This window comes from Pezoporus wallicus, unplaced genomic scaffold, assembly GCF_028554395.1.
Source record: "Pezoporus wallicus isolate ANWC-B61680 ecotype Strahan unplaced genomic scaffold, APGP_CSIRO_Pwel_v1 contig_818, whole genome shotgun sequence".
NCBI classification, from domain to species: Eukaryota; Metazoa; Chordata; class Aves; order Psittaciformes; family Psittacidae; genus Pezoporus; species Pezoporus wallicus.
The window spans coordinates 946,375-962,378 of record NW_026636248.1 but is presented as its reverse complement, the minus strand read 5'-3'; positions in this window follow the sequence as shown (position 1 = coordinate 962,378).

The window sequence follows — 16,004 nt, the reverse complement described above, 5'->3', positions numbered from 1 at the left end:
TAGGGCACACATTTGAAACATACATGCACACATGCATACGCACATACAATCCCTGTGACGACACAAGAGCTGTCCAAAACTATTTTCAATAATTGATTTGCTGTTTAATTGAACATCATGACTGACTAACATAGCTCATTACTTTACTCATTAGTTAATTATCGAAGAAAGTAGGACAAGTCAATAAAATGGAAGGCTGTAAATTCCACTACTAATTAGCACCATTTCCTCAGAGACATATTTAAGGGCAGATTGGCTACTCAAATGTCCCTGGACCTTGTAGATGGAGGGAAAGGGTAGACTTACCATAAATCTAGATTACCGGCAAGCAAGGCTCATCAGCAGTAAGTAGTCAAGTACACAGGTGCTGAACTACCGCCAGACACCCTGTTTGAACTGGAAGATTGGAATGCAAGCAGCACAGAAATTCCTATTTTTAAAAGAAAAGGGGGGGGGGGAGACGGAAGCTGAGGGAGGGAGTACTCACACACCAGAGAGGATCCATATTTAAAATAAATTATGCAAACTGAACTACTTCTGCAGAGCACAGTTGCTTTCCTAAACTCTCTCTTTTCCAGTCTCTCTCACATGCACTCTCTTTATCCTCTCTTATTTGGGCAGTCCTTATCTAGTCAAAACATCATGGTGTCCCTTTCGGAGAGGGCCCATTTTTAATGTGTAGATTCTAATTTATATCTCTTATTTTGTGTTTATAAAAAATTATAACTGTTCCGGTAGTGGAGATTATATTCTCCTGTTATTGCTAGCATTCTAATTTTTTTTTTGTATTGTCTTTAATTTAAGCTAAGTTTGAAATACCATCAGAGGCAGAATTTAATAGGTCCAGCAGATCTTTAAAGTGATTTAAAACAAATAAAGACCGTTTCAAAGAAGACTGCGAGAACGGGAGGCAAAGGGAGTGTATACATGTGTATGCATGTTTGTATTCATGGTATATGTTTCATATATACATAAGCTTATATATACATGTATATATACACTTAATAAGTGTATGTACTTGAAAAAATACATGCAGACACATACATTCATCTACATACCTAAATATGTGGATAGATGGATGTAAATATTTACCTAGTGTAATACCCTTATGTAGGGCTCTTGTTTTGTTGCCCAGTGGAAGGAAATCAGCAAATTCCTTGAGTTCTGCACTTTAAAAGATCCCAGGTCTCACTGGCTGCCTTTTAAAAATCAAAGCAAGAGGACTTGGACTATGAAAAGATTCTGCTGATACTCTGGTACACTGCTCAACAGTTTGCCTAAATTAATTATAAACAACTTCCCAGCACTAAGGGTTCAGGACAAATATGTCTTCTTACTTCCTTTTATTTGTAGGCACATCTTGTGGGTCTTCCTTTCAACAAATACCCATTTTTGAAAAAAAACTTTTTTCCAGTTAGGTGAATGAGAATGGAGATCAAAAGTATCACCTGAACTTAAGAGAGGATATCACCCTAAGAATAGCTCTCAGTCTGGAACTTTAAACATTTAGCAATTCTAAAAATACATTCATGGATTAATGTAGAAAAAAAAAATGCTAACAAACATCCACTACTTGACTTACTATATTTTGTGCCTGCAGTTCTGATTACTCAGCCACACACTGTGATTCATTTTCAAGTATTTTTTAAAAGTACCTTGCTAAAGTGCTCTAAAGATTGCATGGATTTTCTTTAACCAGTAGTTTTGAGATTCTGGCCTCTGGTGCCAATAAAGCAAAAATGAAATTTAGTGCAGAAGAGAGAAATGCAGTTGTTTTGCTTAATAGGAAGCTCCTGGTAGAAATAATGCAAGGAAAATTCTCTACTGATTTTAGTAAAACTTAAAAAAAAACCACCAAAAGTGGTATATCTTATTACCCATGTTTGGGAGGGGATATTTGTTTGGGATGTTCCCTTCACATTAGTGAAGGAATGAAAAATACCTGCAATGTAAAATTGACCTGGGACAGAACAGAGAGGAAGATTTCCGCAATTATATGTCTACTCAGCATAGGCTAAGGCGCAAGGCACGTACAGCATACACAGGCAATACGTACTTGCTAGCTGTTGGAAGTTGTAAATAAGAACATCCAGAAGAGCAGGAGATGTGCTCTGTCTTGTTTCCAGACACTGCCAAACACTCTTTGATACTGAGATTTTTTTTAATGGGTCTGGTTAGGTCACACTGGATCCCTAGCTGTGCTTGAATGCTGTGGCTACCAGGCCTATGGAAGAGCTCCCAAGCTGAACAGCCAGCATGCTCAGCCTGCAAGGACTCAATGTATGTGGCTTGGTGTGGAAATAGGGAGAAGGCTGGGAGTGCACCCAATCTCAAGCTCTGTGTCATGCTTTAGAGCCACTGAAACATGGCTCTGAAACATACACTGAGGTTTAACATACATAATGCTTACATTTTACACTGTCACTTGTGTGTAATGAAATGTACATACATAATGTAAGGTAATTCTCATTTGCATTTTTTAACTTCTTTTCTGTATCTATTGTCAAACACTCCAAAATTGGAGGCAGAAGTTAATTACCAAGTGCAATAGCTAGACTACTCTGTGCCAGCCAATATAAAACGTACAGACTTGAAGTGCTTTGGTGAATTTGCAGTGGTCCTCTTTTTTGAGATGGGCCTCCAGACCCCTGCATCCTTTAATCAGCTGTAACTGGAGTGGCGGTGTCAGCTGCCGCTTGTATTCTGTCAGCTTCAGTACCACTTAGAGCATCCCTGACAAATGCACAATGCACATTTAACAGTCAATCTGTGAGCAAGCTTTTGATTTTCGAAGAAACTTCCTGAGGTTCCACATTCTACAAGGGAAAACTTGTAAATTATTACAGAGGAAAATGGAGAAAAACATCTTTCAGTCACACTCTTTTCTTTTATGGATAAACCCAGCTGTTATTTTTCCTTTAGCAGGATGATGGATTGGCTCAGTCCAAGGTGAAATCCCAGGCAGTACAAGACAGAGCAAGGGCTATTGTACAATGGTGACACCTCTCCTCTTCTGTCAGCCAAACTGCTAGCCATACCGTAGAATTGCAGCAGCCTGCTATTATTAGTAGCATTGTCATATAAATTATTCACACTGAAATATTTGTTCAGGTCTGGTGTGTTCATAAGTTTCCCATTAAGAATTCAAATTTAAAGATCTTTTCCAGCTGCACAAACTTCCCTAAATACCTTTCACCCCACTCACCAACCGCTGGTGTTACTTCACCAACACACAGACTTAAATGTGGCTGCCTGGAAGGAGTGACTTCAAGAAAAGCTGTTCCTATCTTTTTAAAATACTAAATGCATTTCAAAATGATGCAACCCTCCATCCATACCCAAGAATTCTTTGTTATGTGTGAATTAGCTGAATGCATAGCCATTTTTTTATTTCCTTTTTTTTTTTTTATGGGCTAAGCCTATTGTTTGCTAAGTAAAGGTCCTTCCTCCCTCCCACCCCCCCTTAGGAGTTTAAAATTTATGATATTATTTATTTTCAGAGCTCACTCCTACAATATCATTACTGTAAATACAGCTGAATCTCACCTAATGATGACACAAAAAGGCCGCAGCATGTCAGAGCAGACTGGAAGGGTACAAGGGGAAGAAGGGACAGACAGCTTCTTCCAAGTCAAAGAGTCTGTAGTATTCAGTTTCCCCACAGTCCCCAGGGTAATGTCATTGCAAGAAGGAAATTATTGTAACATTACAACACTGAGCTCCAATAACCACACTGATCCCTAGGGACTCCGCTGTTTGCCGTCCCACAACATGGAAAATTCCCTGAATAGGCTCCTTCCCTAACCCCATTAAAATCACAATTTTCCCAATGAGAAGACAGAAACTTCCTTGAGGTCACTCTAAGAGTAAGGGTCCTCAGAATAAAGTGTTTGGAGGCCTATGCCATTTATGTAAAATGTGAATGAGAAAACTTCTGGTCTCCTAAAGGCACCACATGAAAATTATGGCAGCCTCATCCAGACAGAAATTAGGAAATTAATTATAAATTAATTAGAAATTAAATTAAGTATTGGAGTAATTAATATTGATATAGCACCAATATGTAACTATTTATTACTACTACTATTACTGTTGTTGGTGTCACTTTTACTATTTTAATTATTGTTTTTATTACTGTAGCACTTAGAAGCCCTTGCCGCAGATAAAACCACCATTGCACCAGCCAAACAGAACAAATCATGGTCCCTTCTCCAGAGGACTAAGGAGCAGTTACTGTACCTATGGAAGCGGTTCTGGTCCTACCAAAGCAGACAGTTGTCTACTGAAATCTAGTTTATTTAGAAGATTATTTAAATGAAAAAAAAAGTTAGTTCATATTGCTTTCAGTGGGAGTTAGGTGCCCAACATGCATTAAAATCCAAACCTGGATTAAACAGTTGCACCTAGTAGCAAAGAACATTCACTGGCAGCGTAAGTAAACTGAAGCATAAGGCACAGCTTTAGTAAGGAAAAAAAAAAAAAAATAAATAAAAGAAAACCCCCAAACCACAACAAACTTTTGCAGACTTTAATGCAGGAATATTTCCAGCCATGTTTAAGAAGAGAAAAAGTCTCACACAAAGCCAGGCCTACCCATTGTGTAGAAGTCCAAGAAATGTGCAGCATTCCAAAAAGAGTCAAAGTGAAGCTGCCCATCTCCATTTACCCTCTTAGAGAGAGGCAAACAAATGAGTAAAGAAATAAATATTTGTGCATATATTTGCAAAACCCTTCTTTCGTGAAGTTAACATTCATCACATTCTCACTGGCTCTCCCAGTCAATTCTCTCCTTCAATTAACCAATAAGTCAATCTGTTCCTTCCCCATCAGAAAAATCCACCTCTCAGCAAAAAATGCATCACTTCACTATCAGATCAATTCACCCTTTCTTCTCCCTGCTCAATCAATATACTCCTCCTCTGCATCTGCTAAACAACAAACAGGCCTAGGAAGCTTCTCTTCTTTTATTTGGCATACTACATATGTACAAGTGGCTAACCAGGAACTTCCTGAGCATACAAGCATGGCAAGCACTCAAAACAATACTGTAGAGAATTGGATTTTAAAACAACAGAAAGATCTGAACTGCACTTTTCTCTCCAATAATATTGCAGCTGTTTGGATAAGCAGTGGAATTATATGTTAAATCAGAAATGCATGCAAAATTTCACTCCAGTGGCAAACTGCATTATTTTTAGACAATATACAGCTTGTACAAACCATTCTATTCCACTGAACTATTCTGATTTGGTTTGATAGAAGTAACAAGCTGTGCCCATACACAAAGCTCTAGACACCCGTAAATTGGAAATGGAGACAGCTATGCAGGAGTTTTAAAAAAATTATTCAAATGCCCCATCCCTGGCAGTGTTCAAGGCCAGGTTGGACAGGGCTTTGAGCAACCTGGTCTAGTGGAAGGTGTCCCTGCCCATGGCAGGGGGGTTGGAACTGGATGATCATTAAGGTCCCTTCCACCCCAAAATATTCTACGATTCTATGAAATCAAAAATGACTGTAAACCAGGGACTTTTCATTTGACTGTAAACCAGAAACCGTCAATAAAGTTCAGTACACTTAAGATGTCTTTGCAAATCAAAAATGTAATGAAATATTATATTAGAAAAGCACAAGCTTATTTAAGAGGCTGCACCTTCTGTACAGAACACGCACACAGACACAAACCCACAGACTCCTTCAGCATGGGCAAGCATCTAACCCTGGGTGAAATACAATTACCATATAACTAGACAAACAAGCAACGCTCACCTGATTAGAGCACGAAATGAACAAATTGAGAAGTTTAGATTATACTAAATAATGCAAATAGCCAAATTGGTTACAATGCCGACATCAGTACTCACAGCAAAGAAAGGGCAAGGGGAGCTCACTTCCACCAGAAGTTAGGCAAACTGCACTAAATGCTCCATCTGGTAATTGAGAAGTAAATGTGAGATTATATTTTGAGGGGGTTCTCCACTGTTTAGAAGTGTAAATACTTAAAATAAGAACTGCTAAAAGCAACAGGTCCTATTTATTTATTTATTTTTTACGTTCTTCTGAATATCTTTTCACTTTGCATTTGGGCTTTCCCCCCCCCCCCTTCAATTATTTGGTCTGTAGCACTGACACTGAATATGGAGTACATTTTACTGTTTATCAAACCAAATGCGAAAGCCGCACCTTTTTCTCTGTGTTCTCTTAAGACTGGTGAATATTTTCATAACTAGAGCACTCTTTGAATACTTGTGAACAAAAATCCATGAAATATTAATGGGCTTACCATTCTTATTCACTTAGCCCATTTCTTCATCTGTTTTGCTATTGATTGGTAATCTCATCGTAGTCATCCAAGCTAGTCTCAGGCACAGTTTCAGCTGAATATTTTATTTAGGGAAGAATGCAAATTTGGGCCAAGCCAAACTATTCATAAACTTGTGCTGAATTTTGTTAATAGGTCACCCAAAACTAAAAAGGAAGAAGCTCACAAAAGTCAGACTACCCCTTTCCCCTCATTTCAAACCATACTTCCAGTTATTGTCTCGAACTGTTTCTTTTCTGTTCCAGGGAAAATCAGGTCTCAGTTTAACCCACTTAAATACTTTCTGAGCAACTGCAACTTTAGGTACCAAAATCTCTCTAAAAGTACCCAGGGAGCAGTAGTCTCCTTTGAGACCCCAGCTGGTTTTGAGTGCCTTGGAGTTGGACATCCCTTGCATCAAAGAGCTCCTTGCATAAGGGCTCCTCCCTGCAAGGACGCTACATCTTAGTTTAGGCACCAACAGTACTATTTCAATGAGATGGGATGTTGCACAGTGCCTTCAGTTTAACTCTTCGCATGAAGAAAGAGCTTGAGTTTGGGGTTGTAAAAGTTGCTACAAAATGTTAAAATATCGGAAGCTTTTTCAACTGAAAAGCTAGTATAAGATACGAAAGTCTCCCCTTTTGAGACAGCTCAGCTTAAGTCAATATGTATAACGTATACATATGTATTTCACATTATACATTTCATACTATGAACACATACATATGCATAGCTGTATCACTTCTGATACAGCTTCTTTTGAGAAAATCCCACAGAAGCTGAGACTTCGGCAGTGTCAACACTGCAGATTAGTTCAGTTTACTGCTGATTTTCTAGGCAAAGTAAACAGAGAAATTTTTAAGACTGAAAACTCTGAGGCAGTGGCAGTGCAGTCTCTCCAGCCTGATCTTCCACAATACAGACATGAGTTTATTTTGGATCACAGCTGATGATATGCGCCTTAAGACTCCAGCACAGGGAAATAATCTATCCTTACACTATTGAGCTGCCCTGGGCTGGGTAAACATAGTTTTCACAGTGTTACCCATGGCCATAAGAGCTGCATGGTTAAGAGGGAAAGAAGAACTCATCTGTGTGCAAGAATATGGAGGAGAAAGAAGATTTCAGGACTCAGACTGCACCAACCACACGCTTTTGTGATCATCACCATGGGTTTCCCTTAATGTGGGAGGACAGAGAGGATAAGAGATCTTTTTTGGCCCAGCAATTTATTTCCACATTGTGTGGTAACAGGGAACAATACCCATACATCACTTGACCAGAAAGACGTTTTCACGCTTTCGCCCTTGAAATCTTTATTTTTGTTAACCACAGGGCTTATGGCTTTGCTCCCCTTCCTCTGAACCCCTTTCCCTTTCAGCTCCCAGTATCAGGGAAGGGGTTGGGGCAGCCCGCTCCTGTCCCTGGGGAAGAGATGGCAGAAGGCTGGCCTTATTTACCTTAGTCATTTCCCCATGTAATCTGGGTAATTGTGTGGCTAATCGGCAATGCAGAGGAGCCCCCCATGCCGCAATTCACAATGCCAACCCATTCATATTTCATACAATAGAGTATTTAAGTCATCCCATGCCTTGCCAAGGCAATTGCACTCCCTTTGTTCCAATGTTTTGGGCAGGGGTCTCCTGCCCTACCCCCTCTTTTACACCAGCATATGTCCTACCTCTTGCCTGCTGCAGCTGGACAAGGACTGTTGTTTTTGTTTTGTTCTTCAAAACCAATGAATCAATTATGGCAGTGTGAAATGTGGGTTAAAACAGTCCCCGCATGTATGCATACATTTACCATTTGCTATATTACAACTTCACAGCAAGGTGACTGAGGAGGCAACAGTGTTCGTGCTCTTCCATTTTGAATGGGCAATCTGTTGAGCACAAAAGGAAATCATAAATAAAAGACTGACTTCATGTATTGTTTCAAAAATGGCTCACTGTGCTATATCAAAGTAAAATAAAAGTGCCTCTACCCCAATGTGCTGCAACCATAAAGAAAGATCAGAACTTGGTCTGTAACTTTAAATTACAGAGTTCACACGTATGCATATTGAATATTAATTTTAGGCCACAGTCCTGCAATAAAGATTGCTATTGCATATTCACCCCTCTCACGTTTGGGAGGTACCAAATTCAGCAACATTACAGAAGTGCTAGAATCTGATCTCTGTACAAACCAAAGGCAAAAATACCCACAGCAAAAACCTGCAGTTTAGGATTTACTCCTCATAGGGTGTGTTTAATCTGTGGATTGGAATTGGCATGGAGGTATTGCTTTCATCTGCTAGACTCTTCTGTTCCTGGCTGGCAATGAATGACAAAATGTCAGTTTCCTCCCAAAATTCTTCTGTAGTTTTTATGAAACAGGAGAAAAACATTTCTCCTCTGACATGTAAAGAAATGACACATCACAGCAACTCCCTCAAAATTACTATTGCAAGCTAAGGTTAAGTTCTGGAACAGAAATTACTTTTTTTTTTTTAAAGAATAACCCTAAATGCACTATAATCTAATTCACGTAATTAAAAAGACGCATTTATTAACAAGCTGGAAAATACCATTCATTCCTGGTTCAAGTCCATGCTACCCCATGGGTGTACCACTGGTACTCAGGCACGTTGCTTGTAACTTTTCTCTTAGAAATGCTGAGATGTGTTCTTTGGCTTAAATTTGGTGTTTGGATTTTCACACCTGCGCTCTGTATTACAATAAATTTTCATTTTTTTCTCTAATATTGGGGAAAAATAAGTTTTCAGTCTCAGTCTTGAGAGCAAGTTTTCCACAGAAAGTTAAGCTTTCTATGAAAAGTCAGTTAATTAGCACACGTGCAATATTTTACAGGCTTATAAATAGTACTGCATTGCATAAAATATGGAAAAGAATAAACTTGTACAGCATGCTCACCTAGGTATTTGAGTGCTTAAGTGCAAAGCCAAAAACCAGGAAATTCACATTCTTGAGGAGAACAGAGGGCATGACACAGATGTATCTAAAATTTCATTTTGATGATCAAAGAAGTTGTAATATTCTTGTTTCAAAATCCCACTTTTTAATGTCAGTATTTTGAAGCCTCTACTTTTTTACTTCTCAAAGTCACAAAATAACAGAAATAAATAAACCTTCTCAAGACTAATCTTTCAGGGCAGCCTCTGACATTCTTGTGCGAAGCAGCAAAAAATCTATCTGTACATCTTTCACTGAAGTAAAGCAAATTTTGTTGAAATTGCTGTCAGTAGAATTTATACCACTTGAAAATGATTCTAATATAGCTAAATTTGTAAATGGTTACCTCCTCCAGCACCCAAACAGCAGGGACGCAGCTACAGCAATATAAATGTGCTAAACCCAGCACAATGTATTCCCAAATCTCCCTACATCAAATCATTCTAAAGGGTTTTCAATATACAAGTTAATTAGCTACAATGAAGCAGCAGAGTAATATCTAATGAAGACCGGGGCTTAAAATACCAGAAGTGGCCTGTTGTACCCTTTCTCCCCACTCTGATATTGACATACTCTTTTGAAATGTGCTACAGATATGGTTCAAGTGTAATTTAACAATAGATAGAAAGCTTTTAATGATTGTTTTGATTATCTGGTAAACACGCTGGACATTTTAAAATATGCATATTCAATAATATCTACAAGAATACTAGTTCCATATTAGCACTTCAAACCACTCCTGTCATACAGTATCTATAAATATACATTTACACTTGTAATGCCGAGCAAGAAGACGACACCTTTTTGTTACCGAACATATGACATTTCATTCTAATTACATACGCAGTTTCTCATTTCTTAAAACAAGCAGTGCATGTGCATGGGAAAGGAGTTGTGTACATTTTACTCAAAAAATTAAATATCTCTAAAACTAATTGCACAAAATTAAAATGATACAAGCAATCAATGTCTGCAAAATACAATTTGCGGAGAGAAAAATAACACAGGAGAATAAACTTAATTACCTAGTATCTGCTACTTTCGTGAAATGGAGCTGCCACACTTGTATATTTCAGATTTAACTAAGAAATTAAAAACCCTAATTAATTAAATTAAGGTCCTGATCCTGACTGGATGTGGAAGTCAATGAGACTACCCATGTGAACCTCATTGCTGGAGTGGGATTGAACACTCCCTTTTGCTGTCTATCAAGGATGGAGCTCATCTTGTAATCCCACCACTTCATTAGCACCTTTCCAGCACATTATCTTTGCCCTAATCCTCCCGTCACTTTAGGGATTCAGGGTCATTAGAGCACTTGAAGGGTCGATGTTATTGCTGTGGAGGTGTGAATTGATCACTAAGATGACAACTGGTGGCAAGTGTACTTTATTAGTCTTCTACTTTGCCTCTTAATTGCTACTGATTAGCCTGTCTGTTAGAAAGGAAATTTGGACTCCTTCTGCCATTGCGAAAGATTACACTGTTTTCCAGTAGGACCATCTAACAACTTTCCCTCCTGCCCCTTGCAATGGGCTCATTTAGATATGGTATATTCACTAACTCAGTGGAAATATTTATGTGAATAAAATCAACAAGGTGGGCCCTTTAACCCTCCCATTATATTTTGTTTATCTATCCTGGTTGTTTCTTTTCCTTCCCAAAGGCATGAATAGGATTTGGGGGGGGGGGGGGGGGGGGGGGGTGTTCAAAAATCCCATTTTAGACATGGCTGTGCTCACCATCTGAATGGATTCCCTACAGGATATGCTGCCTCTCCAAATATCATATTGCATTTAAATTACACACTATGATAAGCCAATAAAAACAATTAAACTTATGTGTCTTGCTAAAGTTCACATGCTTCAAGTCCTAACTGCTGTTAACCACAAGAATTGAACATTGGGTCATACAGGGCACATCTGCCAGCAGCAGAGTAGTACACTTAGTATTTAGTTTTATAGAACTGCCTGCTTAAAGAGGGCAGACAAAAAAAAAAAAAAAAAAACACCAAAAGAAAAAAAAAACCAAACCTTTTCAAACTAAACACCTAGGAGAGCAAAAAAATCCGCACAGCATAAATGTGCTGTCATACTTCCTCAACAACAAAAATTTCTGCATTGCTGGTGTTTTTATTTCATACCAGACTGAACATATATATAAGGGATCATGCTTAGCAGCAAGATACTATGAATGCAGATCTCTGTTAGCTGTCTGTTCACTTTTATTGACATTGATCCAAAAAATAACAAGTACAACAAAAAGAAAACAACTCTCAGATCTCCTGTTCCTTTTCCAAAATCCACATAAAAATCAGTTTCTGGATTACACTTCATTCCAAAACCAAGTGCTAAATCCAAATCAGCAAAAAATTAAGAAATTTAACAAATGCCTAGTCTTGATTTGTGCACCGGAGGCATACATTATAATCCAGCTACTTAGGATGAATATTTGAACTTCCTGAGTCATCTGAAGTGTTCAGCATTATTTTCCAGGATCAGTGTTTCATATCCTAATTTTCAAGGAGGAAACATTTCCCATGAAGAAAAGCTGCTGCATAAGATTCAGTGATTGGATCTTTGAATTTAATTGTGGTCAAAAGAAAACTTCAAACAGCTTGTGCAATAATCTATCCCTCCCTTCCTCTTTTAACCATGCCTATGTAGAATTTTTGCAAAGACATTTTGTTTGCATATTAAAAAAAAAGCTTGAAGAGGATGGGAACCTTTAATTATTATTTTATTTGATTTCACTAGAGAAAAATAGCAAACACCTATGGTATTAGTTGTCTAAGAGTATGACTGCATTTTTATAGATAGTTGTACATGCATAGTGCTGTTCAAGAAAAGCAAAGGTTCTTGCACTTTACCTCTACAGGTTAATACAAAGCACATCTGCTCCTGCCTAAAGTGTTGTTTGGTCTTCTGGTCCCACTGTCTTCTGCAAAAAGAGATTCTCCCTGGTATTTTGCTGGAAATCTCCACAGACCCTATTTTACACTGTAGCTGCTTTAACTTCACTGGTGTGGGTTTCAAAATACTTAATTTAACTAAGGCAAGGCCCATGGGTGGTCAATGTAATTTCAGTCTGGGTGACTCACCTCAGTTTTGATTAATCAGTACCTAAACAGCTTGGCTTACCCGAGACAAATTGGCCTGTGTGAAAATAATACCCATACTGACTACAAGAGTTACTAGGTTGATGGGCAAGATAGTTGGGAGACAGAATGTACCTGGAAATGGGAGCTGATGAACACTATTGAGGTCACTTCTGAAACAAATGTCTATGCTTGCTTTACACGGCCTCCTCTAACAAAATTAGCCTTAGGAAATAATCGTTATCTGGCAGTATTTCTGGAAACAATCATACTTAGACATTCATGCTAAAAAAAGGTTACTGAGAAACAGATGACACTGTAAAGTCATTGAGACAAACTGGTGCAGTAAGATGTGGTTGAGCTGTTTCCTAACCATTGGCACTCTAATGATTAAAAATTTGGTTCCCACAGAATATAATTGCCTTCCTGTAACAGAAAGCTAGTGAGAAGCCCTTCCTGGAAGGAGAATGGATGACTAACCATAATCTACTCATGATTTAGGTAAATCACAAGGTTAGGTAGATTTTTTTGTTTAAAAAGATAAATATTTCAGGTACATGATCTCTGCTTGTCTGCACAGACTTTCCAATGATTTAAGATTTTTCCATTTAACATTAGAAAACATGGACTCTGCTGCTTGGCAGACCTTCAAGTTTCAGTAGAAGTAAGCATCAGACAGCAATTTCTGTGGTCAAGCCACTTCATGGTGTTGAACTTTTTGCTTCAGGACTACTCACAGATCAGAAAGGTATTGTCCTCTTGTCAAAGTTTCCACTCCACTAAAATCTAAGAAGCAAGAGATCATCAAAGTTAAAGGAATTAAATATATGACAAAAAAAAAAGAAAAAAAGGAAAAAAGGAAGAAGGCAGTAAATTTCTCATGGAGGAAAAGATCTAGTATCATATCTGATGATAGCAGTGATCAGTTCTAGACTTAGCATCTCTACACAAAATATCCCTGACCCTATCAATTTTCTCCTTCAATAATTCCAGGGTTTCTTCCCTCCCATAGCATTGGCTTCCCAGCCTGTTGTTCTAGCATATAACACCTAGGCACAATGCAGATACTATGCACCTCTCACAAACAGCCCTAGTAAGCAAGTCAAAGAATACTGTAGCACATGATCACAAAGAAATTAAGGTCGACTTTTCCTGAAAAATATGTTGATATTATACATTGGTGTTAGTGGGATTCCAGTTCATGAGATAGCTGTTTAGACAGGCAAAGCTCATGGAGTCCTCATCAGATTGATAGTTTAGCTCAGAACTCTGGCATTTGGATTAAAGCAGTATAGAAATGAATCTTATATTTGACATATAAAACACTTTCAAAGGGAACCTTTTCCATTGCCTGTAGTTTCTTAAATCATAGCAGAAAGAACTGCCATGGCAGAACTGTGTGAGAAATTACTGTCCAACTATTTCTCTGTTTTCTCACATTATGACTGAAGACATTAGTCCCTGCCTCATTTTACATCCGGGCCGTATGTGCAACAACATTTTGTGTAGTAAACAGACAAAGCAACAAAATAAACATTTGAAAATTCATTTCTTCTTTCTTTTGGACAACATCTAGAATACAAATGTGGCTTGTGGCAGCTCCAGCTGAAAGAAAGAGCTGCTTTTGGAGGTCTAGCATGACTAAAAACTTTGGATTTATAGAGTCTGACTCCCATTTACTGCACGACCTTGGCAAAGTCACTTTTTGTAACATTTTCAGAAATGGATGCTATTTCCTCAGGCTTTCATTCTACTTCTTATCTCCAGAGATCTAACTGTTTTGCATGTACAACCAGTGGCAAAAATAAATGTCTCAAGGGACTTCATGGAATCTCTGGATCTTGATCCTTTCAGAGCTTCAAAGCTGTTTGATATAACATATATATGGCATGATTTGTTAGTTTGTCCCAGGACTTACCGCACAAAACTTCGGGGTTTAGAGGAAATCTATATGGACTGCCACAGTTTTGCAAGCCCAGTTTCAGACAGCTATGTCATCCAGTTGAAATTAGATATAGGAGATACAGTAGTTCTGAAATACCTTTTTTTTTTCCAAATTCTTTTCTTACCAGGCACATGAAATGATGAATTCAACAACTGAAGGACACAAACCTGAGAAGTGTGTGATTTATCTCTCCCTTATTTCTCAGCTGTCAGACTGGGGGTTTAGGTATTTTATAATTCTTGAGGCAGAAGAAGTAAGGAGACAACCACCGAACAAGTTGAAGACCTTTATACTTGGAGGAAGTGAAGTAATATGCTTTTTATATAAAGTGCTAGCAGCTTGCATTGATTTATAAGAAATATCCTCCCAAACCCAGACATTCAGGTTACATTAGTAATGGCAATCTCACCCTGCTGCAGTATTAAATAAACAGTACATACTTTAGGACTGAAAGAATCAAGCCAGCAAGGAAAGACCACATCAGACTATAAATAAAAACTGTTAAATTAGCTAGTGTAGGAGACTCAAATACACTGATATACTTCCTCTTTATCTTCACCAATCTCTTTCCTGTTAGAATTCAGACTGAGGTGGGCTATCAAACATAACAATCGTCAGAAATCACATTCTTATGAATATTCAGGCAAGTTCGGTAGAGCATTTGAAGCTGAAGTACTCTAATAGGGCTTGGAAAAACATCAGACTCTCTGCTGGTGTTCATCCCACCGGCCTTAAATACTGTCAAATTTTCATCTCAGGACAATTTCAGTGATGCCATCTTACAGTTCTCTCTGAATTTTTCCATGTATGTGTTCTACATTTTTATTGTGCTCATAGGAAATGCAATTTCTCATTGTCATGACTCGAACTTTCATTTCTCCTTTCCTCCTTTCACTTGAATGCACATGAAGCTTTCACTGGCCAACATTTCTTCTCCTCTTCTTTATTTAAGAATATATCTAAGCATGTCATCACTTAGATGCTTTACGTAGTTCTTAATAGATATGCCATTAAGTCAATCATAAAAACAGTTTAGCTTGTCTTAAAATTCTGCACATAAGATTTGTTCATAAAGATTGAAAATTTTAGTAAGTCCTGATGAACCTATTCTTTAGCTTCTTCAAACAGCTCTAACTACCAGCAGCAGGACAGCAGACAGTAGTATCTGTTGCTCTTACCAGCAAAACCTAGGCTGAGAATAAGCAGAAAAGAAAGTGCATGCATTTGTTCCAGTAGTTAAACCAAAATGGAGTGAAAGTCTTCTGTACAGGTGACCATAATACATGTTAGCAAAATACTAACAAGTAACTGCGTCAGTCACTGCACTTGTACTGACTTCCTTTTATGCTAGCAAAATGCAGTTGTACCATGGATATCCAATAAACGTAATAAAAGCAGACAAGTGAATTGTCATGCAGGTATGAAATATACAAAAGTAAGCTAAACTATTGTGAGAGAAAAAATAAAGGCAACACCTGGAAAACAACAGAAACTTGCAAAACCAAGATCTGAGTAGGATCAGGTGAATTAGCTGTGGCGTTCACTTCAGATTTCCTCAAAACATAATGAAAGATATCATTGTTTGTAAAAAAAAAAAAAAAAAGAAAATATTAAAAAGGGATTTAGTTCCAATAGCTTTCTTAACCGCCCCTTTCTAATACTTTGGAAACAAAGAAACTGCAGTTTCTCAAAGTAACTGTTTGAGCT